The sequence below is a fragment of the Ovis aries genome, chromosome 2 (assembly GCF_016772045.2).
Source record: "Ovis aries strain OAR_USU_Benz2616 breed Rambouillet chromosome 2, ARS-UI_Ramb_v3.0, whole genome shotgun sequence".
NCBI classification, from domain to species: Eukaryota; Metazoa; Chordata; class Mammalia; order Artiodactyla; family Bovidae; genus Ovis; species Ovis aries.
Window position 1 is genome coordinate 70,252,988 of NC_056055.1, and position 26,770 is coordinate 70,279,757.

General features: G+C 43.6%; 1 protein-coding gene and 1 long non-coding RNA gene across 11 annotated transcripts in view; both read left to right on the forward strand.

Annotated features, from left to right (window-relative positions):
- LOC105607956 (uncharacterized) overlaps positions 1–22,484 on the forward strand; it is an 85,960-nt gene extending 63,476 nt beyond the window's left edge. The window contains exon 10 of the long non-coding RNA XR_001434026.4: positions 1,538–22,484. This is a non-coding gene — a long non-coding RNA (uncharacterized LOC105607956). The remainder of the gene's footprint in view (positions 1–1,537) is intronic.
- Positions 22,485–22,516: 32 nt separating this feature from the next.
- The window catches only part of SMARCA2 (SWI/SNF related, matrix associated, actin dependent regulator of chromatin, subfamily a, member 2), a 176,650-nt gene continuing 172,396 nt past the window's right edge, over positions 22,517–26,770 (forward strand). For 4 of the 10 annotated variants that reach the window (XM_060410937.1, XM_027964526.3, XM_060410946.1 and 1 more), the window contains exon 1: positions 22,517–22,640. The gene's annotated coding sequence lies outside the window, so the exon portion shown is untranslated. Of the gene's footprint in view, positions 23,014–24,359; positions 24,458–24,641; positions 25,024–26,770 lie in introns of those variants that run through there. The other 6 variants (XM_060410944.1, XM_060410943.1, XM_060410940.1 and 3 more) reach the window with 6 other exon arrangements.

The following is a 26,770-nucleotide window of genomic DNA, read 5'->3' on the forward strand; positions in this document are numbered from 1 at the left end:
TCATTTGGGTAGAAGACAGTTCTATCAGTCAAGGTTTCCAGCAAGAAGCTAGTTGATGATACCTTCAGATGGAACCTGGGATGTGTTAATGAAGGGACCCTTACAAAGGTATGGGCAGGGCTCAGGGGAATCAGCAGAGTCTAATGAAGCATCCTGGTCAGCAATAGTAGAGGACCATTAGTCCATGTAGATATGAGAGAGTGAGAGGAAGGAGCAGGCCCTTGAACCCAGGAAAGTAGCCTAAAAGAGGACCCCTCCCATTACTCACCCCCAAACCAAAACAAAGTGACCTGAGGTGCAGGCAGGCCGGCCGGCCATCAGAAATTCAACAGGGGAACAGACACCCTGACGTCACTATCCCTCACCCCCAGAGTTCCTACTGGTATCAGTTGGAAGGTAGAAGACAAATGAGCTTGCTAATACAGTCTTTGGGGCACAGAGCAAGGCACAGAAGAGGAGAGAGAGGATCTGGAGGCAGATGGAGAAGTCCAGCACAATATTCCTCGCAACACCATGCGTTCCCTGAGCCATGTTTTTCTTTCTTACCCTCCTCTTGCCAGCATAGCTTCCCTGGTGGCTCAGATGGTAAAGAATCTGCCTGAAACACAAGAGACCTTGGTTCGATCCCTGGGTCGGGAAGATCTCCTGGGGAAGGAAATGGCAACCCACTCCAGTATTCTTGCCTGGAGAATTCCATGGACAGAAGAGCCTGGTGGTGAAGGGGTTGGGGAAGGGGGGGGGGAAGTCCGCCAGTCCGTGGGGTCACAAAAGTCAGACACGACTGAGCAACTAACACTTTTTCCCCTTGCCACTTATTGCCAGCACGTTCTCTCATTTCCATCTACTAAATCAGCAACAGGGTGGACTAGTTTCAAAGTAGTCTAAGATCATGGAGGAAAATAATACTGCTATAACTCTACTAGATTTTACCATGAGAAAAAATTAGAGTTTCTCTCTTAGATGGCACCAATTAATTCTAAAAGAAATTGTGTGACCTTCCTTCTATATTTTTGTGTCATAATTAGAAGACCAAGCCTGCTAAGAAATACATATAAATATATACACATACACACATACTCAGAGGCTATTTAATCTTCACATATCAAATGAACTTTTTTTCCTCTGATTTCCTTCTAAGATTTTAATTGTTCTTTGTTAAAGCCTTTATTAAGCTTTAAACACTGGTTTAAGGCCTAAGCTCTGAATTACTAGTCTAATTGCTTTCTCCCTAACTCCAATATGTTCAAAGCTCTGCCTTTTGGGACTTACATCTTAACTAAAGTTTTCTGAGACTAAAGTTTTCTGAGCAAAAGGTCTCAGAACCAGATCTTCCAATGGGATCTGCTTATGTCCTTGAAGATAAGAGATCTGGTGAATTGAATTCATTTCAGATAAGCCAAGACCACTGGGGAAAAAAATGGAAATCCTTTCCTTTTTTGCAAAACTCTCATGATGGAGTTGACACACTTTGAACAACAAATTCAAGGAAATGTTTGCACCCTGTCACTTGGATGATGGTGTGATGGTCTCTTTTTAGGTGTGTTGAGCCTGAGATGGGTTGTTCTGCAGACTTATATAAATCACATGGTAAGTAGTCTACTTCACCATGCACATACAACACCTTTGACAATGGAGCATTGATCAAGACCAGTACACCTCGGTGACAAAGATGACAGATTCTTATGCAGCATGAGCAGAATAAGGACAACATTTTGTCTTAAAAGGTAGCAAAGACATCACACAGTCACCGGTGAGGCTATCAGGTTCCATAATTCCTTAATGTGTGTATATTTTTCCTCTTAATGTTACTTGTGTGGCTGGCGTGCTGAGAAATACACCTTTTAAATCTATGTATTCAAGTATTTATTCAGTCTCCTCTTTGCAGCAAGTATAGCAATAAGGACATGAGACAGCAAATAAGACATGATCCTTCTTCTTAAAGAACCTGTGGTTTAGTTGGGTGACAATGTCACAGCAAAATGAGGGGAGGTTTTGAAAGCAAAATGTTGCCAGAGACTTGGTTCCAATGACGTCTTTTCATTTGTTTCATGCTACAACTCTTACACTGGCAAGGATCCATGAGACCATATGGGAGGAGATATTGGGGTTGAGTATGGGCCACAGGTCGTGACTATTGTAATTATCAATTGAGCCAGTCTCAGAAATAGACTCATACCCCTGTCATCCCCCAGTCTCATGACACCATGTCTTAAGATTGTGTGTGTGTGTGTGTGTGTGTTGACTCTTTGTGACCTCATAGTCTGTCCAGAGATTAGCTCTCATTAACTCTGATGTTGAACTGTGACAGTCTCCTAATTCATTGCCTTGTTTATACTCAAAAGTATCTTCCTTTTATTCTCCCTAGATCCATTCTCTAGCTTCCCTGCAATGCTCTTTGTAAAACATGAGTCTGGTAGCCCCATTCCCCCTCTTAAATGCCTCACAGTTTCCTATGTCCCCCATGCTAAGACTCCTCAGGGGTGCCGTGAGATCTGATTCCTACAGACTCCAGCAGCTTCCCATGGCTCCGGCACCTACACCTTCCGGTGGATTCCACCAGAGTGACTCCTCCGGGATGCTGCATGCAGCTTCTGCTTCACACTTCAGCGCCTCCTCCCTTTGCACATGGTGTCACTGGGCCTGGGCCTTCCCCTTCCTAACTCCACCCCTGTTCTGCAGATCTAGCTCCGCTTTTCTCCATCTCTGTCTCCACCTCGCAAGCACAATCATCTGCTCCCTGGACAAGTATTGTCCTTTAGTTGCTAAGTTGTGACTGACTCTTTGTGACCCCATGGACTGTAGCCCTCCAGGCTCTGTCCATGGGATTCTCCAGGCAAGAATACTGGAGTGGGTTGCCATTTCCTTCTCCAAAGGATCTTCCCAACCCATGGATTGAACCAGTGTCTCCTGCCTTACAGACAGGTTCTTTATCACTGAGCCACCGGGGAGGCCCCTTGGACAATTATAGTAGCTTCCTAAGTAGTCTCTACTCCATGTCTATTCTTGCCTGCCTCCAGTCCATTCTTGACCTCCAGGATGGAGGTGGCCATCCCTCATCCCCTATCTGCCCCATTCCTGTCACCCTTAAGATAAAGAGCAGAATCCTTATCAGAGACTGTTTGTTGTTCAGTTTCTTAGTCTTGTCTGACTCTTTGTGACCCCATGGACTGCAGCACACCAGGCCTCCCTGTCCTTCACCATCTCCTGGAGCTTGCTCAAACTCATGCCCATTGAGTCGGTGATGCCATCCAACCATCTCATCCCCTTCTCTTGCATTCAATCTTTCCCAGCATCAGGGTCTTTTCCAATGAGTCAGCTCTTCTCATCAGGTATTGGAGCTTCAGCATTAGTCCTCCCAATGAATATTCAGGGCTGATTTCCTTTAGGATTGACTGCTTTGATCTCCTTGCAGTCCAAGAGACTCTCAAGAGTCTTCTCCAACACCACAGTTCAAAAATATCCTTCGGCACTCAGCCTTCTTTATGGTCCAACTCTCACATCCATACATGACTACTGGAAAAACCATAGTTTTGACACGACAGACCTTTGCTGGCAAAGTAATGTCTCTGCTTTTTAATATGCTATCGAGGTTGGTCATAACTTTTCTTCCAAGGAGCAAGCATCTTTTAATTTCATGGCTGCAGTCACCATCTGCAGTGATTTTGGAGCCCAAGAAAATAAAGTCTCTCACTGTTTCCATTGTTTCCCCACCTCTTTGCCATGAACTGATGTGACCAGATGCCATGATCTTTGTTTTTTGAATGTTGAGTTAAACCTGTATCAGTTCAGTTCAGTTCAGTTGCTCAGTCGTGTCCAACTCTTTGCGACCCCATCAATTGCAGCACGCCAGGCCTCCCTGTCCATCACCAACTCCCGGAGTTCACTCAGACTCACATCCATCGAGTCAGTGATGCCATCCAGCCATCTCATCCTCTGTTGTCCCCTTCTCCTCCTGCCCCTAATCCCTCCCAGCATCAGTCTTTTCCAATGAGTCAACTCTTCACATGAGGTGGCCAAAGTACTGAAGTTTCAGGTTTAGCATCATTCCTTCCAAAGAAATCCCAGGGCTGATCTCCTTCAGAATGGACTGGTTGGATCTCCTTGCAGTCCAAGGGACTCTCAAGAGTCATCTCCAACACCACAGTTCAAAAGCATCAATTCTTCGGTGCTCAGCCTTCTTCACAGTCCAACTCTCACATCCACACATGACCACAGGAAAAACCATAGCCTTGACTAGACGGAGCTTAGTCGGCAAAGTAATGTCTCTGCTTTTGAATATACTATCTAGGTTGGTCATAACTTTCCTTCCAAGGAGTAAACATCTTTTAATTTCATGGCTGCAGTCACCATCTGCAGTGATTTTGGAACCCCCCAAAATAAAGTCTGACACTGTTTCCACTGTTTCCCCATCTATTTCCCGTGAAGTGATGGGACCGGATGCTATGATCTTTGTTTTCTGAATATTGAGCTTTAAGCCAACTTTTTCACTCTCCTCTTTTACCTTCATCAAGAGGCTTTTTAGTTCCTCTTCACTTTCTGCCATAAAAGTGGTGTCATCTGCATATCTGAGGTTATTGATATTTCTCCTGGCAATCTTGATTCCAGCTTGTGCTTCTTCCAGTCCAGCATTTCTCATGATGTACTCTGCATAGAAGTTAAATAAGCAGGGTGACAATATACAACCTTGACGTACTACTTTTTTCCTATTTGGAAACAGTCTGTTGTTCCATGTCCAGTTCTAACTGTTGCTTCCTGACCTGCATACAGATTTCTCAAGAAGCAGGTCAGGTGGTCTGGTATTCGCATCTCTTTCAGAATTTTCCACAGTTTATTGTGATCCACACAGTCAAAGCCTTTGGCATAGTCAATAACGCAGAAATAGATGTTTTTCTGGAACTCTCTTGCTTTTCCATGATCCAGCGGATGTTGGCAATTTGATCTCTGGTTCCTCTGCCTTTTCTAAAACCAGCTTGAACATCAGGAAGTTCACGGTTCATGTATTGCTGAAGACTGGCTTGGAGAATTTAGAGCATTACTTTACTAGCATGTGAGATGAGTACAATTGTGCAGTAGTTTGAGCATTCTTTGGCATTGCCTTTCTTTGGAATTGGAATGAAAACTGACCTTTTCCAGTCCTGTGGCCACTGCTGAGTTTTCCAAATGTGCTGGTATATTGAGTGCAGCACTGTCACAGCATCATCTTTCAGGATTTGAAATAGCTCAACTGGAATTCCATCACCTCCACTAACTTTGTTCATAGTGATGCTTTCCAAGGCCCACTTGACTTCACATTCCAGGATGTCTGGCTCTACCGGATTAGTGATCACACCATCATGATTATCTGGGTTGTGAAGATCTTTTTTGTACAGTTCTTCTGTGTATTCTTGCCACCTCTTAATATCTTCTGCTTCTGTTAGGTACAGACCATTTCTGTCCTTTACCGAGCCCATCTAGGGGGCTCTATCAGGCCCCACTTGTCTTTCCCAAGACCCACTTGTCTTTCATGACCCACTTAGCAGCTTGCTCCAACTACAGTGCCCTTCTTTCATGCCCTTGAAAGTCCTGTTTCCTTCTGCTATAGGTTTTGCTGATGCTAGCCTCTCTCTGTCTCTCTTTTTTTGGCTGCACTGCATGGCTTATGGGATCTTAATTCCCCAATCAGGGATTGAACATGGGCCATAGCAGTAAAGCACTGAGTCCTAACCCAGCTCTCCATGCTAGTCTCTCTTGCCTCCTATTTGTTCCACAGATCTCAGCTTAAGGATTACTCTCAGAAGAAGGTCTTCCCTCATTCTGGTCTAGGTCAAATCTCTTTATTCTGAACTTTCATAGACTGTTCCTTCTCTACATAGCACTTACCTCAGTCTGCAGGGGGTTGTAAGAAATATCTGCCTGTGCCCCAAGTGCAAGTTCCGGAAGGATGGATGGTCTCTGCTGTTGCTTATTATTGGACACCCAGTCCAGTACAGTAGCAGCACAAAGAGGCACTCACAGACTTGTAACCAGTTGGTCCAAGACTCTGGCTTCATTTGGAAAGTCCTTGTATCGCTATCATCTCTCTGTCCCCTAGTAGCCTTTGTATGTGTTTAGACCCCACATCTTCGTTCTGTATTATTTTACTTGTCAGTCCCTGGAGGACCTCAGAGTCTAGAAAGAGAAGCAATAGCTTAATTAACCCTACATCTACTACACTGACACATGGATAGTGAACAATATATTCATCAGTAAGTTCTTCTTAATTGAGGTAATATTCATATAACATGGGCTTCCCTGGTGGCTTAGATCATAAAGAATCTGCCTGCAGTGCAGGAGACCTGGGTCCAATCCCTGGGTCGGGAAGATCCCCTGGAGAAGGAGATGGCAACCCACTCCAGTATTCTTGCCTGGAGAATTCCATGAACAGAGGAGCCTGGTGGGCTACAGTCCATGGCATTGCAAAGAGTTGGATGTGACTGATCAACTAACACTTTCACTTTTCTTTCACACAACATAGAATGCACCATTTTAACCATTTTTAAATGTATTATGCTGGGATATTTATTACATTCATAGCGCTGTGCAGGCATCATCACTCGCTTGTTTCAGAACATTTTTATCACCTCCAAAGGAAACCTTATACTCATTTAGTAGTCACTTCCTACTCTCCCCTGTCCCCCAGCCCTGGAAACCAAGAATCTGCTTTCTCTAGAGTCTCCTATCTTGGAAAGTTCAAATAAATGGAATGACACAGTATATGGCCTCTTGTGTTTGGCCTCTTTGACTTAGCATATGTTTTCAAGGTTTATCCATGTGATAACATGTATCTGCACTTCATCATTATGGTTAAATAATATCCCATTGTGTGGATATATTGCATTTTCCTTATCCATTCATCTGTTGATAGACATTTGAATTGCTTCTACCTTTCGACTATTCTGAATAGTGTTACTACAAACTTCCATGTACAAGCTTCTGCTTGAATACCTGCTTTCAGTTCTTTTGGCTATTTGCTTAGGGATGTAATTGCTGGATGAAGTATCTATGATGCGATATGATAACTGTATCTTCAGCTGATTGAAGAGCGACCAAAGTGTTTTCCACAGAGGTTGCACCATTTTACATTCCCAGTAGCAATGTATGAGGGTTCCAATTATTTTTCCACACCCTCATTTCTGTTTTGATTGTTGCATTTTTATTATTTTCTGTTATTTACAATTTCTTAAACTATTATCATAGCCAACCTGGTCGGTGTGAAGTGGTATCTTACTGTGACTTTGATTTTCATTTCCCTAATGGCTAATGATATGAACATCTTTTCATGTTCTTCCTGGTCAGTTACATATCTTCTTTGGAGAAACATGTATTCAGTTCCTTTGCCTACTTTTTGATTGGGTTGTTTTTCTCTTTCTTGTTGACTTGTAAGAATTCTTTATTTATTCAGGATACTAGACCCTTATCAGATATATGATTTGCAGGTATTTTCTCTTGTTCTTCAACCATCTTTTTACTTTCTTGAAGTGCCTTTGAAGTACAAAGTTTTAAGTTTTGACAAGTTTCAGTTTGTCTCTTTCTTGGTTTTGTTTCTTGTGCTTTTCATATCATTTCTAAAAACCACTGCCAAGTTCGAAGTCACAAGAAATTTAGCCCTATATTATTTTTCTATACAGTTCTTTTGCATTCTGAAATTCTATAATTCCAAATATTATTGACCACCTACTAGATGCAAAGAACCCTTGGGATTTCAGGGAAAACTAGATATTACCAGCCCAAATATCAGAATGGACTTTACTTAAAGGCATTATTTTAGTGTTAGGATTGGGTCCTAAAATTTAAGCTTTGGAAGTGCCAAGATGGAATTCAGTTGTAAGTAGACTAGCGTATTTAGAATAAAAGTCTTTAAATACATATTCAAAAGAAACTTAAATGACCTCTAATTAAAATACATAAAGTGAAATTGCAAGTGCATGAAGGCTGTTAAGATGCTTTTAGAAAAGCTATGGGGAAAATATGATGAATGCCAAGCAGTACCTGGATTAAAGAACACGCCATTGTTTGTGTAGGGGGAAATGTTAACAAGTGCTACATACAGTTGTGAGCTGAACACAGGGAAAGCCATTCTAGATAAGAGGAAAAGGAAAAACTTAATTTTAGTTGAATCCGAAGAAATATAAGCTGAAGACTTGCCCTATACATAGTAAATGCTCAATAAAGAATTTGTTGGATGTGAAAGGAAGTTTCTAGAACAAATGAATACCCTGCCCAGAGTAAGTACTCAATAGTATGTTTGTTGAATACAAAATCAAACTCCAAGGGGGGAAAAAGTGAATTTGATGTGACCTATATAATTGTTACTTCATTAAGAAATGGAATTCCAACATAGATTATTGATAAGGAAAAAGTAATGACATTTCAGAAAGGAGCATTTCTGAAAAGAAGCAAAAGGAAGAGGGAAGGAAACTTACAAGATATAACGATGTACTATAGGTAAAGGAAAACCCAGCAATTATGTGCCAATAGTCGAGTATTAAGGGCTTCCATGGTGGTTCAGACAGTAAAGAATCTGCCTGCAACGCAGGAGACACAGGTTTGATCCCTGGGTCAGGAAGAAGATCCCCAGGAGAAGGGAATGGCTACCCACTCCAGGATTCTTGCCTAGAGAATTCCATGGACAGAGGAGACTGGCAGGCTGCAGTCCATGGGACACAATTGAATGACTAACACACCCACACAAGCTTATTTAAATAAATCAGCTTAGAGTAAACACACCGTTTCTCTCTTGTCCTCTCCTTCCCTCCTCTCTGTAAAGCTTTTCTATCTCTCTTTTGTATTCTAAAGAATCTTTTAGCAATAGTAAGAAAGTCAAGAAGACAAAGATTGTAAGCAAGGATACCAATGGACGGACGTGGGAGTGGTATTGTTCATTACTAACAGAGCTGACAGTAGTTCTTACACGTTGTGTTTTTCTATTTGTTTAATTAAGGCAGAGAGGGCAAACAAAAGCCCTTAAAAATGTTCTCTATCATGATTGTCACGGTGGGTTCAATACTGTAGAGGTTTGTCAAAACTCACTCAGTTTTACACTTGAGTGTAAGTTACATCTTCATAAAGCTGACAAGAAGGAAATGTGAATGTCAGCCATAAGTAGGTTAATTGTAGTTCAGGGAGAATTGGGCTACTGACTTCAAGCTGGAGAGAGAGATTTACCAAGCTTAGAGGTCCTGCAAGATAGCTTTCCCTGTGAAAAACGAGGGGAGAGAGAGATCTATTAACAAGGATGTTGTGGAATTTAAGTAGATTGTGCAGTCTCATCCTGGAAACAAAGTCCTATGTTTTAGAGCAAAAATGAGCTTAATAGCAACAACCAGAATACAAGGGATTTTGAAAATTATGAACGTGGGATCAAGGTGGTTTATGACAGAAGTTATTCTTACCTTTTAATGATGATAGGATGGCTGTTATCAAAACATTAAAACCCCAGAAACTAACAAGTGCTGGTAAAGCTGTGGAAAAGTTGGAAAACTTGTGTACTGCTGGTGGGAATGTAAAATGCTGTCCAAAGAAAACACAGACTCTTATGGAAAACAGTGTTGTGGTTCCTAAAAAAAATTTGTCAATAGAATCACCACATGATCCAGCAATTTCACCGCTAGGTATATATCCACAAGAATTGAAAGCAGGAACTAAAACAGATATGATCAGACTCATGTTCATAGAATTGTTTGGAAGCCTAAGAGCAGAAGCAAGCTGAGTATCCATCAGTGGATGAACAAATAAACAGCTTGTGGTGTGCACATATGATGGACTATTCTCCAGCTTTGAAAGAGAAGGTAATCCTGTTAAATACTTCAACACGGATGAACCTTGAGGACACCATGCTAAGTGAAATATGCTCTTCACAAAAAGACAAATACTGTGTGTGTAGTCCAATTCAAAAGGACCAAAAGCAGAAGGGTGGTTCCCTGGGCCCAGGGGTCAGGGGTGCGGTGCGGTGGCAGTGGGGAAGGGGAGAAGCGAACCTGTAGGCAAAAGGTTGGGAGAGACTTCCATGTTTCACTGTCTCCTGTGTTCCTCCAACAGCAAAACGAGGGTCTTCATAATCTGAAGACCCCCGGACAGTTGGAGATGATGCTCAGTGTGGCATTTAGGAGAGAAGGAACAAAATAATGGCAACAGGAGGAAAGAGACAACAGAGAAAATGACTGAGACGGGAATCAAATTTGCAAAAGTAAAATTAGAAACCATTTCCTGAGTGGGAGAAGGAAATGAGAATTCAGAATTTGTAAAAAGAGAAGGGTGACAAAACAGCTGAGCAAGAAAGGAAGACATTCTAGAGAAAGGTGCTGGGGCCTAGGGGTTCCAGCTAAGGAACTGAGCTGCTGGCTGGTTAATTTTTGGTTCAAAGATCAAAAAACACCCTTTTTTCTATAGGTTGCACATATTTATTGCCTGAGTGGTAGTTGTGATGAAACACCTTGAAAATTATAATATTTGTATGCAGATATTTTATAAGCAGAAGTCTTCTGATAGAAATAAAAAAGCAGAAAGTCACTATTCAGTCATGTTTTCGGGGATACTTTTTAATAAAAAATTCTTATTTTGTGTCAAGAAGAACCCCGGGGAATAAAATTATTTTGAAAAGAAGCTACAATTCATACCCCTCCTCAAATGGGCAATAACTAGTTGTATATGAATAAACTTTCATATCTAGCTGTTTGAGTAAGTACTTAAGCCTTTCTTAAAATGATTATTCAGGGGAAATTATTCAGTTGGGATTATCCTTACTTTTTATAACATTTTTCTTTCCTGGTATGTGGCTTTTAGCCAGTCCTCTGATTCTTAGAATGCTCCAAAAAAAGATGAATTAAAGAAAAGGAAAGAAATTCAAATAAGTCAATGGGGCTGCTTGGCAGTAGTGAACATGAAACATGTGATTATAAAGAGGATGAAATGAACTAAAATCACGGCCACTGCTTTTTCCCAATAGTACTTGCTATTTCTATACTCCATTTCCGTGGAAGAAGGAAAACTGAAATAGTATCATGAAAATAGCTAATATTCACCAAACTAAGCATATGATGTCCCAGGGCCAGTTCTAAGTGCTTTTATATATTAACTCATAATCTTCACAACAACCCTGTAAGGAAGGTACCCTGTAAGAGTCCGTTGTTCAATTTTCAGGACTCTTGTAAGCCTGTTAACAGCTCGAAATCAGCCGAATTATTTATACCTTAGAAATTGACATATATTTCAAAGCAGAGCTTTAGAGGGGAGGGTGAGTATTTAAACATTTTCTACAATGCCATGGCCATTATCTCTCTTTCACAGCTAGGAAAACTGGGTCCAAAAAAGTTAGGTAAGTTTTCTGCTGATGCAACTAGTAGTTGGTAGAGTTAAAAATGCATGCCAGGTAGCACCACTTGGGAGCCCAGGCTTTTAACCATCATACCAAAGTGCTTATGATGGGACTAAAATGTACCAGCTAGATTTACAAAACCCAGGACTAGAATTAGGGATCTTCTATGATCCTCTGTTTAACCATCTGAGTCTCAAGACATCTTCTAATAGAGATGTTACAATTGAAGAATGTTTCACATTTATCTTGGCTGTATCCTAAAGGAAATAGATTATGTGAAAATGCAAAATGTCCGTCGATTAGCCCCTTCCTTCTTTCCTTCCTTCCTCCTTCCTTCCCTTCTCTCTTCCTTCCAAAGTTTATGTCTTTGCAGTTGGAGTGGATTGTTTGCTGACCTCTTAGGACTTTTGGCAGCCCTTGAGGAAGAGCGCAGTGAATTTTCCCACTACTGCTTCTGCTCTGCTTTCCTCGTTACCATAGAAAGCAGAATAGCTGTGCTGACAGTGGGTATCATCAGCAGCATTAATAAATATTTATTGAGCATACCCTTTGTGCTGAGCTCTGGGGATACAGAGAGGTAGAAGATATGGTCCTTGAGCTTGTCCCATAAGTGGCTCAAGTCACAGGTAGAAATTATTAAAAAGAAAGAAAAGAGTAGCCACAATAGGTGGGTCACGTGGAGAAGCCTTTTGGCTAGAGGGTGGGGGGAGGGCAGGTGGGAGGGAGGGGGAGAGGGGCGGGTAGGGAATGCGATAGCACCTGCTCTAAGGGAGGCATTAAAGGGAACATGGGTATTATAAGCAGGGAGAGTGGTTTGAAGGAAGGCACTGGGAAAATTACAGTGTGTGTGTGGAAGAATAAGTGGTACCTTTTGGCCTAAGGGAAAGTTCTGTAATAGAAGATGAGGCTGGAAAGGATGGATTTCTGTTTAAGGAAGGTCCTTTGAGGTTGACGGAGGAGCCCAGCCTTCACTTTTTGAACCAACTTCTTGAGATGGGTAAAGTGGTGCCATGAATAAGATTAAAGTTAGCCAGGGGTGAAGGATGGACTGGTGGAGAGAATTACTAGAAACAGATAATAGTAAAACAAAAATCTGTTATGAAAGGTTTTCCAACAAGGAAGATTTTTATGGAATAATTAGAATTGTAAGCAAGATACAATTAGAATTACAGATGATGATTTGTTGTTGTTGTTAAGTCACTAAGTCATGTCCAATTCTTTGTCACCCCATGGGCTACAGCACGCCAGACTCCTCTGTCCTCCGCTATCTCCAGGAGTTTACTCAAATTCATGTCCATCGAATCAATGATGCCATCTAACCATCTCATCCTCTGCCAACCTCCTTCTCCTTTTGCCCTCAATCTTTCCCAGCGTCAGGGTCTTTTCCAATGAGTCAGCTCTTCACATCAGGTGGCCAAAGTATTGGAGCTTCAGCGTCAGTCCTTCTAATGAATATTCAGGGTTGATATCCTTTAGGATTGACTGTTTTGATCGCCTTGCAATTCAAGGGACTCTCAAGAGTCTTCTCCAGCACCACAATTTGAAAACATCAATTCTTCGGTGCTCAGCCTTCTTTATGATCCAATTCTCATATCCCTACATGACTACAATCATAGCTTTGACTATATGGACCTTTGCCAGCAAAGTGATGTCTCTGCTTTTCAATATGCTGTCTAGGTTTGTCATAGCTTTCCTTCAATAAGAAAGGCTAGGAAGAATGACAACTAAATTCTAAGAAACTGGATCTAGCCAGTGGAATTAAGGCTGTTTTCTCTTTCTTTAATCAAATTTTTTTAATGTGGACATAGTTTATCATTACAGAAAAAATGCACTAAACTTTAAAAACTTGAAAGAAAAAGAGGTGCTGAGGTGGGTATTAATTTTAGATAAAATGATGACTTATACTTTACATTTCTAGTAAGAAAAAGGAAAACAACTCCTATGGTTTTGGGGCAGCTGCGGATATGGGATTGAAGTTTTGGGGAGCAGTCAATACTTGACACTCTATTTTGTGAGCCATAGATGCTTCTGGCTGTTTGTGTAGCAACAGCTGCATTTCCACCGTGACTCTAGCTGAGAACCATGGTTTCAGATTTTACAAGATCCCCTGGTTTCTGAGCTCTGTTTATTCTGCCTCATCCCTTGGTTCCCCCAGTTTAGGGTAAGAATGACTTCTTACCATTGCTACTCTCAGTCCCTCATTTGACTTATCAGCTCTTCCATTACCTGCATACCAACTTCCCTGAATTAAATTCCTCTGCTTTCCTAGCTGGGCCCTGACTGATACAATTCACTTGTGTACCTAAGCATGTGTATGTTGGGTCATGATATATAATACATTTCATACTGAGAGTAGTTGTTAAAACAGTTGGAAAGCCACAGTCTAGGAAAATAAATTTGAAAGCATGCCATGGATAGTGCTGGGTTTATTTCTTCTGTTGGGTCTTGATGGCTATTACTGACCTGAAGAACATGAACTTGGAGACTTTTTTTTGTCTTTTAAAAAGAGAAACAATCTTGTATAGTAGGAGGCATCCTGACTGGGAGTGAGGAGACCAAGAGTCTAATCTCTGTAGGTGTCCGTGAGCAGGCCATTCAGTCATTGGTTCTAGTATATTGTGCTGACTTTGTGCATGGAACCAGAGGTTCGGAGATTGGTGTGTATTTTTTAAACCAGGGACTACTGTAAGAAGTTTCAGTGTTAGCATGTCGACACCAAACATTGGTATATAATTTGTGACAGTTCATGTGACTAGTGATATTAGCATTTGAAGGCTGTTTGAAAGAATAAAAGTGAAAGTTGCTTAGTTGTATCTGACTCTTTGTGACCCCCATGGACTATACAGTCCATGGAATTCTTCAGGCCAGAATACTGGAGTGGGTAGCCTTTCCCTTCTTCAGAGGATCTTCCTGACCCAGGGATTGAACCCAGGTCTCCCACATTGCAGGCAGATTCTTTACCAGCTGAGCCACAAGGGAAGCCCAAGAATTCTGGAGTGGGTAGCCTATCCTTTCTCCAGTGAATCTTCCTGACCCAGGAATTGAACTGGGGTCTCCTGCATTGCAGGTGGATTCTTTGCCAACTAGGCTATCAGGGGAGCCCACTTTCAATAAACTAACATTAAAAGAAACGAGAAACAGAAAGAGCAGAGAATACATCACCCAATTGGATGTTTGACCAACATTGAGACTTAAACAGCCCTGAGAAGTCCCACATCACAGCACATCCGGGACCCCATTGGGAAAGGGTCCCAAGCAGCACATCTGCTCTGTGGTTGAGACTTCATTTGAAAGAATAGCATTATTTATTAAATGATTAATGTTAATATTTAATTAATTAGTTAATATTAAATAATAATTACTAATGATTATCTAGACTATTATGTTTTCACTATCTACTTTCCTCAGTTGATGAGTAATTATTATGTTAGCATTAGAAATAATAGCTCAGGATTCTTAAGCTCTCAGGAAAATAATCATCATTGATAGGGGCCATAGACCTGCAGAATATCAGGTAATGGTGGTTACAGTTATTAATGTTGGTAAATAAATCACAGCATAAAATGAAGTATCACTTAAAGACAAAAGTCCCCAATAGGTGGATATATTTTTCAAGCAGTTTGACAAAATATAGGCAGAGTGTGAAATGTCAGTGTCTTTAAGAGTCGGACATATCCCCAAACCCTAAGTATTAAACAAACAAAAAAAATGTTATATATTATGATGTTCTTTTTATCAGCAAATCCCTTATTTTCTCCCCTATATATTTAAGGAAATAAATAAGGAAAGTGTATTTAAGGATAGTCTATTATCAAAAGGCCACTAAAAGCAAAATAGTAAAATTCCAGCAGACATCACAATGTCCCTGATAAGATAAGCAATTGAATATGCACAATCCCAGACCAAATGTGAGCATTGCCTTTATACCCAGCACTCATTGAAGTCATTGACTGTTCAGTTGACTTTATCTGAAGGGAAGATAAAAGCTTCCTGCGCAGCATTAAACCTTGCCCCATGTAGAATCCAGATGCTCACAACCCCTTCCCCAAACTTTGTATACTTGTTTTATATATTCATCACTTTCTAGCTGATAAAACCATTGAAAACTAAAATAAAACCATATTGTTGTGGGATCTATTTTATCCCTACATGTGGAGAGACCAACTTTTTTTCTTTCTCCCCCAAAGCAGATTATTTATCTCAAGTTCTTTAAAGAGTCATCTAAGGTAATTTTAGTGGTGAGTTCTGTTTTTATATGTTCCTGGCTTATTTTCTACTCTTCTCTTGAATTTATATAGAACTTCAAGTATAGAAAAGTGACTGAAATAAGACAACAGCAGATTGTGCTTTTGTGTACTGAACTTGAAGTAAGAATCTGGTGGGTGACGTAATTCAAGTCAAGCAGCAAAACGGTTGCACACAAATAAAAAGGCAGTCAATGGTAACTGAAAGGATAAGTTTTGTAGCAGCTGAAGGTGGTCTAAGAGTAAAAGACCGTAATAAAATCTAATAAAACAGTATATGAGGTGGATACAGCATATTCTCCTGCCACGGTACTTGGTGGCGAGGCTAGGGGATGAGATACAGGGTCACCTTGGCACAGAAGCATAGTATCACTCAGAGAAACACCGTACCCATCAAAGGGCACTGAGGGCAGGGGCCTGCCAAGCAAAAGTTAAAATCTTTGAACAATTTGTGACAATGACAAAATTTCAGATCCTGAATCTATGTTCTGATTCTTAACGCACAACTGCACAATGTGTCAGAGCCTCAAACACATGTTGAGGATGACATTTGTAAAATCCTGCCTTGTCTAGTCAATATTATAAGATGGAGTATTATTGAGAAGGTCCTTCAGGATGAAATTATCCTGCCTTTGAAATTTCTAGAGAAATTTTTTGAGTTCTAGTAAGTTTTTTTTTTTTAAGGGTAGACATGTTTGGACATATGAAATGTGCACACCTATTTTATAAAAGTTATGAAAAAAGATTAATTTATCCAATAAGTATTCTAGATCGTTGATGCTGCTGGTACCTCTATATCAGTAATCCTTACCAACTTTGGGGAAGATCCCTTTGAGGAGCTGATGAAATGTATGGACTCCTTCCACAGAAAATACACGTTAACATGAACATGGAATTTTGAACACAGCTTCAAGGGATTCTCAAATGTTCTGAAGATCATTTAGATTCCACCTTTCCCCTACCCCATAATGGGTTAGAGACCTGTATTGATGACAAATTACTGGGCAATTTTTACATGAACAGTGCAGATCAGTCTGAGTCTGGAGTTTTACCAAGCTGGCTTAAAAATTCTGACTTCATTCTTTAGTCATCTCCAAGTTGTCTGATCACATTCCTCTTGCTGTTAAAAAAAGGGTGGGGGGAAGAATAGATAGAGCATGATTTATGTATATGTATTCATAATACATGTATTCAGTATTAATATATCAAGTGCATTATAAAACACAAAATAGAAGCTATAGCAGTATGAGATTGAGATAATAAAACAATTTTTTTAGGTGAAAGTGAAAGTCGCTTAGTCCTGTCTGCCTCCTTGTGACCCCATTGACTCTACAGTCTATGGAATTCTCCAGGCAAGAATACCGGAGTAGGTAGCCTTTCCCTTCTCCAGGGGATCTTCCTAGCCCAGGGATCAAACCCAGGCCTCCCACTTTGCAGGTGGGTTCTTTACCAGCTGAACCATAAGGGAAGCCCAGCTTGCTAATCATGAGTCTACCATTGACTCGCTTGTTAATACCTCAAGGCAAAATATATGCTTGGGTCAGAATTCATCATTATTCATGGTTTAAAAAAAAAAAGTGATGGCTAACCTATATTTAAATTTCAAGTAGTCTTGGATAACTGTGAACACTTTAACCTATTTCTTACCAGATCTAACTGGACTGCGTTCTTCTCACTTCCCAGTGTGGCTTGGCGAAGAACCCTCGGAGGTTTAAGTGGCAGATTTGATCCTAACTTTCACTTGTCCTTGCATTATCAGATTTATCTCACTCTTCAATTTCTTTGAAGGAATATTTTCTTTAAAAAATTTATTTATTTTTAGCTGTACTGTGTCTCTGTTGCTGCGCAAGCTTTTCTCTAGTTACCACGGGTGGGGGCTACTCTTCGTGGTGGTGAGCAGGCTTCTCACTGCCGTGGCTTCTCTCCTTACAAAGGAAGGGTTCTAGGGCATGCTGGCTTCAGCAGTTGCAGCTCATGGCCTCTGGAGTGCAAGCTCAGTAGTTGTGGCATGTGGACCCAGTTGTTCCGAGGTATCTAGAATCTTCCTGGACCAGGGATACAGGCATTGACAGGTGGACTCCCAGCCACTGGACCACCAGGGAAGACCTGAAGAAATCTTTTAAAGCCACTTGTTTTTCAAACTGATTGGTTAAAACCAGATAACATAATCTGTGCGTACGCGAGTGCTAAGTTGCTTCAGTTGTGTCTGACTCTTTGTGACCCTGTGGACTACAGCCCGCCAGGCTCCTCTGTACATGGGGATCCTCCAGGCAAGAAGACTGGAGTGGGTTGCCATGCCTTTCTTCAGGGGATCTCCCCAACCCAGGGATTGAACCCGTATCTCTTATGCATCCTGTCAGGGCAGCTGCGTGCTTTGCCACTAGCGCCAGCCACCAACATAATCTGTGGAAACTATTAACTTCAGGCAATGTCAAGTTCTCAAAAGTGAAAGGACCAGAGGGAGCATTGCTGTTACCCTCTGCCCTGTGGGCCCTGCTCTTCTATTAAGTAGTCTTCAGATACATTATTTGACTGGTATGTGACTGGTTTACTTGGAACCATGTAAAGTAGCCAGGGTAAATGAGTATAATCTTTACAAAGCTCTTTTTTCTTTTTCTCTTTTGGTCTTTACATTTTTTTAGTCATTAGAAGAAAAAGAAATAAAATTTCTAATGTTCTTCCCAGATTGCTCACTCCACTTTGGAGAAGCCTATCTTAGGCAAATTACTTATTGCCTCTCAGTTTCTTTATCTGTAAAATGGAGATAATATCTCATAGGGTTAAATGGATTAAATGAAATACATAAAGGTCTTTGCATAGACACCAGCAAATATTTTAAAGGAGAAATAAAAGGGAGCTGCTATTATGATTATTACTACTCTATTACACAACTACCATGTATGTACTCATGTTATTCCTAGCCTAATTTTAAAATGAAACAAAACCTCCTCTCAATGCTGTTTATATGATAGCAAAAGCCATAGCTTCTCCTCACCTCCCACCTACTCCCACCACCCAAAGCAAAACAAACTCTAAAACACATCAGCCATTTCAGCTTGGAAAAATAACATATTCTGAATACTTAATAATCTTGTTCAATAACTAAGACCTGCTAAATTCTCTATGTCAGATGATTTTAATATATATATCTCTCATCCTTTCATTCAACAGAAAATGTTTAAACAACCTACCATGTCCTAGGCATTCGGCTAATTGTAGCAGTTTCAAAGATGAATGGAACTTGCTCTACACCCTCCAGGCACTAACCATCTACTGGAGGATACCAAACAAATAATTGCATCAAAGTGATAAGTGCTATCATGGTACAGACCGGTTGCTATGGGAGCAGAGGAGGACAAGCAGTTTCCTTTGCCTGGGGAGGGCAGAGAGGGCAAGGAGGGCCCTTGGAAGGTATCTGGGCTGTAGCTGAGCTTTGGAGGATGTGCTTGGGGAACCTGCATTTCATTGAGTGTGAACTAATATATCCAGTCTGGCCCCTTAGTTGCCAGGAGGTCAACTAGGCTTTCTGAGCTCACATGTTTTCAGGAGATCAAGAAGGCTAGTAGAGATCTGTCCTTGCACAGCTGTGGCTGACGTGCTAAGAGGTCTGAAATTCATCACAGAATGGATTGGGAATAGACAGAGGCTTTTGAACTAGAGGATGGTATGATCACAAAGAGAAGTGGGGTGGTATTTTGGAGGACTAGCTGTGGAGAATCTAAATTTATTGACTGTTGATTAGAAAAAAGGAGAGAAGTGTTTATTTCTGTAATAAATCCACTTGCTAATTCTGAACTCTTCACTAAATTAAATGTCGCCTGATTCACTTTGTCAAAGTTTAGTTTCCATTACTGTAGATGAAGTCCTCGTTCCCTAAATGGTCTTACTTGCTCCTGTTTGAAGCTAGACCACATTTCAGCCAGCATGAATAGTTTGCTGGATGAAACTTGAAGCTTCCTGACTTTGTGCATATATATATATATATAGAGAGAGAGAGAGGGTGCTGTAGGTAGATGTCAATTTTCAAACCCAGTGTCTACTCTATGCAGGATGTCAACCATGGCCGACTTACATAACAAGTGAATGTAGCCATACAGACATGAAAAAAATGACATCTCTTCCTTGATGTCAAACTAGAAAGAGAAAAGCAAGTTCAGAGAAGACATTATGACTCATCAAAGTCCAAAAGGAAAAGCTTTGTGTGAACCTAGCATCCTGTGCAGCCTCCCGGAGTCCTTCTAGCCGCCAACCCTATTTGCTTTTGTGTGATTTTCTGCAAAACAAAACAATCCCATCATTTTCCTCCTTAATATCAGTTGTTAAATTTTACCTTCCTTTGGAGATGAAATTCACGCTATATGTTCTACAATCTTCTTTTCATGCTGACTGAAAGGTGCTGCCTTTTCATTTCTCCTGAGTGTAGGCCTTATTTTATAAAATTCCTACTTGCTGCAGTGCAAGCTACAAACAAGACAATTCTTCAGAGTAAAGACTTGAAGGGTGAAGGTGGTGCTTTCTTAGACCAATGTGAAGGGAAAGGGAGATGCAATATCTATATTTAATCTCTGCTCCCAGTGACAGATTTTATTTTTCCATCCCCATCATTGTGCATGTAATGCACAGATACCAATCCCGCCAAGTACTGCATCAAAATTTTACATGAACTGAAGAATATACACATGTAACAAAAGGAGTATTGTTTTAGTCTTTACTTTCCATCTGACAAAACACCAGAAGGAATGACCAGTCTCTTCCGCTAGTATCTCACTAAAATGATTGTTCTCTCTTTCAAATTTGGGATAGCAGGTGAAAATGAATTCTTAAAAGGGATAAAGGGCACTTACTCACAAGGGAATTCAGATGAAGTCATCAATTTCTAAAAATTGGCATATAAGGTTGGCATGCCAGGGAAATGGGTCACCGCCCCCCTTCCAGCCCAAATTAAAACCTTATATTACCTAATGTATTAAGCATCACCATTGGGTTAAAGCCCTTTTATAGACAACTAGGTTATCTGGCTATATTATTAGCTGAAATTTATTAGGCAATTGAAAGTTCTGCTTTTACTACATTGCTAGTTTTGTTTAAGATTTCTCACCTAGTTAATAGTTATACTGGCATAACCTCAGGCAGAAAAACAAGTTCTTACAATAGATTCTTCAGGGCATAATATATTCTACTTCTTTTATATGTGTTATCTTTTGTTGTCTTGAGTTTCACTTTGGGATAGATAGAAAATTATGAAGCTCAGGTTAACAAGCAAGTAGCAAAGCCTTAGAAAACTACAAGGTAGGTGATCCTTGACACTCCCAGCCACCTGAAAACGGTGCCCTTGAGGATTCTTCCTCCACCAGCAATGGGCCAACAACATAAACAATTCTTGCCATTTAATGACCCCGTGCAGCATGCTGCAGCAGTGTTTGTTCCACAGCTTCATGCCTTCAACTTATCCACTGCACAATTTTAAGCGCCCTAGAACTGTATTTCAGACCCAGTTGCCCAAATAGAGCCAATTTCGCAACAGTAAAATGGTGTTAAAATAGGATTTTACTCTAGGGGGGAGAAATCTTGAACCAAATAGTCACAGTGCACTTTGCATGAGTAATTTAAACTGTTACATTACAAAATAAGGGCTATGTCATACTTTTAATAACACTACCATATAGGAACAGTTTTAATGTTGAGTCAAGCACCTACATTCATCTAAGTCTAAAATAATAGGCCCCTGATTTAAAATCTCCTAACATTCTTTCACACTTCATAAAATAAAATAAAATTCTCTCAGCAAACGCTGACCTATTCATCCAGCCAAAGTACTGTATTTCAAGGAAAATAGGAAGGAGAGGTCTCAAACCCACCGAGCGCCAGCAGTTTGCTGTCTGCAACCGTAACTGGTCTTAAATGTGGGCTGGGGGTGAAGAGACGTCAGACGGGAGAGAATAAGAGATTTATTACCTATCTTAAATCAAAAGCAGATTCCATGCTTTAACTACCCCCTATCGCCCGCCCGCCCCCAAGAGGTTGTTTTCCTTTGTTTTTTGGTATATATCTCACGGGAAGATGATAGGTGAGGGAAGGTCAAAGTGCTGTGTCTGGTCCACAGAGTCAACACAGGGGTTAGGGCGGGTTTGTTTATTTATAAAGCGTTCAGCCTCTCAGCTGTTTTTCCCTCATTGGCATTTGGAAGCTTGCAGTCCTTTAGAAAAGAGACAGATTTGGCAGGAATGTTCTTTGTGCCCTCCTTCCTTTTTACGGGGGAGAAAAGGAACAGATTGATAATTACAGCCTTGGGTGGGGGGCGGGGTGGGGGAGAAAAAGTTTCCGGCAGCACGTCGATGCCTGTTTTTTTTTTTTTTTTCATGGTCAACACTGTGCTACAAACAGCTTGGGTGCCACTTGGAGCCTTCCCCCCTTCCCCTCCCTTTACCTCCGCAGGCTCGCTCTGGCAGGCAGAGGCACAGTTAAATTCCAGCACCTTCTTCCCATACCCCTAAACTACTACACGCTATTACTACGGCTGCCCTCCCTTTCACTTAGCCTCCTCCGCTTCCCAGCCTCCCACGAGGAGGCCGGCAGGGGCCCCGGAAGACTGCCGGGGAAGGATAACGGGCGTCCAACTCCCTCCATCAGGGCTTGGGGCTTTCCGCGTCCTGCGCAGTTTTTCTGCTCCAGGCACAAACACGGCCAGGGAGCCGGCGCCTTGCAGACACACACAGATCCACGCATACTGTAGAGCTGTCTCGATCCACATTCTTGCATACCGCCCCCTCCTCCCTCCCAGAGCTCCGGGAGTCGCCGAGCGGGGCGAGTGACAGGCGCTTCCCGCCAACCCGCGCCCGGGCGGGCAGGGAGGAGCGGCGCTCTGGACCAACTGCGGCGCGTCTTCCGGCGCCCGCGGAGGCGGTGAGGGTGGGACGCGGGGCGGAGCCGGAGTTTAGGAAGAGGAGGGGATGGCTGTCATCAATGAAGTCATATTCATAATCTAGTCCTCTCTCCCTCTGTTTCTGTACTCTGGGTGACTCAGAGAGGGAAGAGATTCAGCCAGCACACTCCTCGCGAGCAAGGTAAATATAACTTACAACTCCTTTTTCCTCTTTCCCCTCCCTCCGGCCTCCGGGCTGCAGCCGCTGCACAAACCCCTCCGGCACCGCGCCGCCTTCGCCGGGGATTATTCATTATTAACCTAATTATTATTTATTGTGCATGCACGGAGACCAAAACAAACAGGCGGGCCAACCGCCGCAGCAACAACAAAAAAAGCCCGCCTCCTACCCCGCGGGCCTCAGGTGGAATGCTCTTAACGACAGCTCCCGGGCAGCAGTGGAAGAAACGCGAAAGTTTCAACCGAAGCTTGCTGTTCTAATAATAATAGTAATAATTACTACTTCAAGGATGCAAGGGGAGGAAAATCCCAACAAACCACAGCCTTGACCTTAGGTAGGCAATCAGCGATGCGCTGCCAACGGAAGGTTGCAACACACACACACACTCGGCAAGGTTGCAATCCCCTCATTCCCTTAAAAACTGGGGTTGGGGGGAGGAGGTGGCAGGAGGATCGGGAAGAGTATGGAAACGCTAAGGTTCTACTAGAGCAGTCCTCCCGGGAAGAGTTGGAAGGGGAGCGGGAGGAGAGGGCGAGGAGCCCGGGCTGACGGCTGGGCGCCAACGAACGCGGCTGCCACCAGCTTCCCTGGGACTTGTTTAAAGGGCTCCGGCTGCGGAGACAGGAGCTGGTCGCGATGGGAGAAGCCGGAGCTGGCTCGCCGAGGCAGTGGCAGCCACCGCCGCGGGGCCGCTGCGTGCGGGATCGGAGGTGTCACCTCCACTTTGCGAGCAGGGATGGGTACGCTGACCGGTAGGCAGGCCTTTAGGCAAAGGGGCTGCCGGGGGTCTGCACCCGGGGCACTGCGGACGACCCTGCCCCTGGTACCTGGTGGCCGCGCGGGCTCGGGTGTTGAAGTTCGGGGTGTCCAGCCGCGACCACACTGCTGGGAGGGAGGAAAGGAGGGAGGAGGTCCTGAAGAAGGAGGTCGGAGGTGCTCATTGGGCTGTTATCCTGCCCTCCGCCTTCTCGGGTTTGTTTTCTTTTGGTCTGCATCTTCCCCTAGCTTGGGCTGCCGGAACCTCGGGCGTGGGTCGCCGGCGATCATCCGGATGCTAGGGGAGCACCCGGGCCCAGGAGAGCCACGGTGGCTGCGGGCCGGGGAGGCCATGATCCGGATAATCCTCTCTGCCTGACTGTCACAAACAGGACCCGCGCGCACCCTGTGCAGTGGTGTTCGCTGTAGAAGGGAAGGGCTGGCGCGGGGTAGGGGGTGGGGGGGGGGGGGGGAGGCTGGTGAGGGCAGAAGGCGGGGAGACCGGGAGGGAGCCTGCCCCCAGAGATGACACGCACCGCTTCCTTCTTGTTCCCTGCTTTCGAGTTTGCTTTATTCCCATCCCAACCTGGTTTACTCCCTCCTCTGCTTCCCCCTCCATCTCGCCGTGTTCCCTCCTCCCGGTTGCGTTGCAAAACACGGCCATGCCATCTGCAAAGGTGTCGCGATGCACTTCCCCAAATAACCAGTCCGGCGCGCCAGCCCCTAGTCACCCTCTGTCTGCGGGCGCACACCAAGTGGGGCGCCCTGGGTCCCCTGCACCAGGCCTCGCAGCCTGGGCGCAGTTGCACCGCGCGGGGCGGGGCGCAGCAGTAAGGGCTCCAGGGGGACAACCGCTCCTGGGTCCCGACACTCGGACCGGTTTCCGGCACACGCGGGGAAATTGCCTCCCGCCAGTGTCTGCGCACTCGCCCCCGCCTCCACCGCCTGGATTGCATTATTATTTTTATCCTGGTTGCAGTTTGCAGCCGATCCTGGTGAGCCCGGGGCTGGCCGGACTGCTGGTAGGGGGGGTGGTGGGGGTGGCGGGTGGAGGGAAGTTGGACGTGGATCAGGCAGGAAAAAAAAAAGTTTGGCAGGGAGACTAAGGAAGGAGGGAGGGTGGGAGGGGGCGGCGAGCTCCCGCAGCTCGCGTCTCGGCGCCCTCGGGGCCGGCGCGAGTGTGTCTGCGCGTGAGTGTGAGTGTGTGTTGTGCGCTGGGGCCGGTGCGTCGCGAGCAGCGGCGCGGGCAGCTGCTCCTGCTCGTGCCCTGCCCGGGAGCCGCGGGAGGACAAGGCGAGGTTTGGTGGTGGAGGAGTGGTGGGGGTGGCGTGTGCGTGTGGCTGTGAGTGTGCGCGCGCGAGCAGCGGAGAATCAGGAAGTCACAGCAGCGAAGCGCACACAGACATGTTTGATCGCCGTGACATGACGCGCGCGAGGGAGGAAGCGGCAGCGGCTGCGGGGGCCGGGCCGCGGGCTCCAGCGCCGGCCTAGGGCTTGGGCGGGGAGACCCGCTCCCGCCGCTGGCAGGGCCGCCACAGCAGGCTAGGCTAGGCTAGCCCCGCGCCTCTTTTTGTTCCGTGTCCCCCAGGTAAGGAGCCTGAGCCTCCGCCGCCTGCCGGGTGCGGAGCTTTCCAGTTCTTTCCCTCCCGGCCCCCTCCGGTCTCCGGGTCAGGCTTTCTTGCAAAGTCAGGAGGGCGGGAGAAGCCGGCTCCCGGCCCTCCGATCGATCGCGTGGAAAACTTTCCAGCGGGAGGCACCGCGAGGGGAAGAAGGCCTTGCTGGCTGCTGTCCCTTGTCAGTTCTTTCTCCTCCGGGTCCGGAGAGTGGAGTCGCTCTGCCCCGGGGCTGTTGCACATTCAAACTTCAGGCCTTAAACGTGCCTCCAGCTTTTGCCGGATTTACTCCAGAAATTAAATATTCGAAGTCGTCTGCTTGGTCCTGCCAGGCGTTTGGGTTTTTGAAGAGCAGAAGGCAGGCATGGGAGTCGAGGGGGATGGGGGTGTTGTGCAGAATCCATTCCTTCCTTAATGTCTGCAGCGGGTGTTATGTAATTTTAGTAGCACACGGGTGCAAAGCCCATACTGGGCTTCTCCCCTCCTTTGTTTATATAACTTTTGGGAGAGTTTTGCAAGGTCCCCCTCTCCCCTTCCTTTTCTTCTTTCCGTTCTCAACCTAATGGAGCTTGGTGCATTTGAAAAAGTAAAGCGACCTGGGTCAGTATATTATTGAGAGGTGCTATCCTTAATCTCCTGGTTATTATGCAGACTGTGTTCCTAACTGTGTGTGATGTTAGGGCATAAGGAAGACATCTGTATCATCAGTAGCAGAGTTAAAATTTCAACTTCCATTTCAAAGGACTTTTTAATTTACACCTGGATGTGCTGTGCTTGTTGGAAGAGAATGCTTGTAGGCACAGAAAGATTGTTGTTTTCATTACTGAATGGAAGAAAATTTCTATCTAAGCGTGTTAAGTAAGACTCAGAAACCTCTGAGAACTGTACTGAAACAAAAGCCATGCCCAGTGTTAGTTGTGTGTATATACTTAACACTTGCACATTCAAATGTTTCAGTATTATCTTATTTGCAGGACCACTGCCCCAGGCTTGTTTGCCTATAATAGCTATGCTAGGCTTCTAGCTTACCTCTAGCTTCCTGGTGAATTGTTAAGAGGTGTGGCAGAGGTTTGAATCCAAGTTGGTGAATTGTTATGCAGATAAAACACCTTTTTCTCTTTTAGGAATCTAATTGTCCTTTTATTCTCCTAGACAATTTTTTTTTTTTTTAAAGCTTCCTAACAACTTGAGTGTTTGTTGGTGGGAAGAGATTTGGAGATACCATTAGGTATCAAAGATATTTATGGATGTGACTTGAAGTAGAAAAGCAAACCTGTACACAGCCACTCCTCTACCTTGTCGGGGGCATTAAAGAGAAAAGTCAGGTGAAGAATATTGTAAAATAAATCAGAGGAGTTTGGGGTATCTGAACCCTTAAAAAATTGGCAGAGGTGAGAGGGTGCCTCCTTCCATGAAGCTTTTTTCTCCTGAGTGACATCAGTTACATCCCAATTCAGGGACTAGCTGCTCTGTGGGGTTTCACAGAAAATATTCACCACCAGAGTGTGTTCAAAGCAGCCTTAGATCTTTTCTTTTGTTCATTTTTTTAAAGTGGTTTTTGAGCATTTCTCGTCAAGTTTCTTAAAAAGTGCTTTGACCAACACCTGAGGCTTGGAATTGACCAAAAAAACCCAAAAATGCCTCTGCTTCTGTTATACTGTTAATGTTTGGATTCTGTTTAAAATATTTCTGGCATTATAACTAGAAAGCAACGCTTTGGCA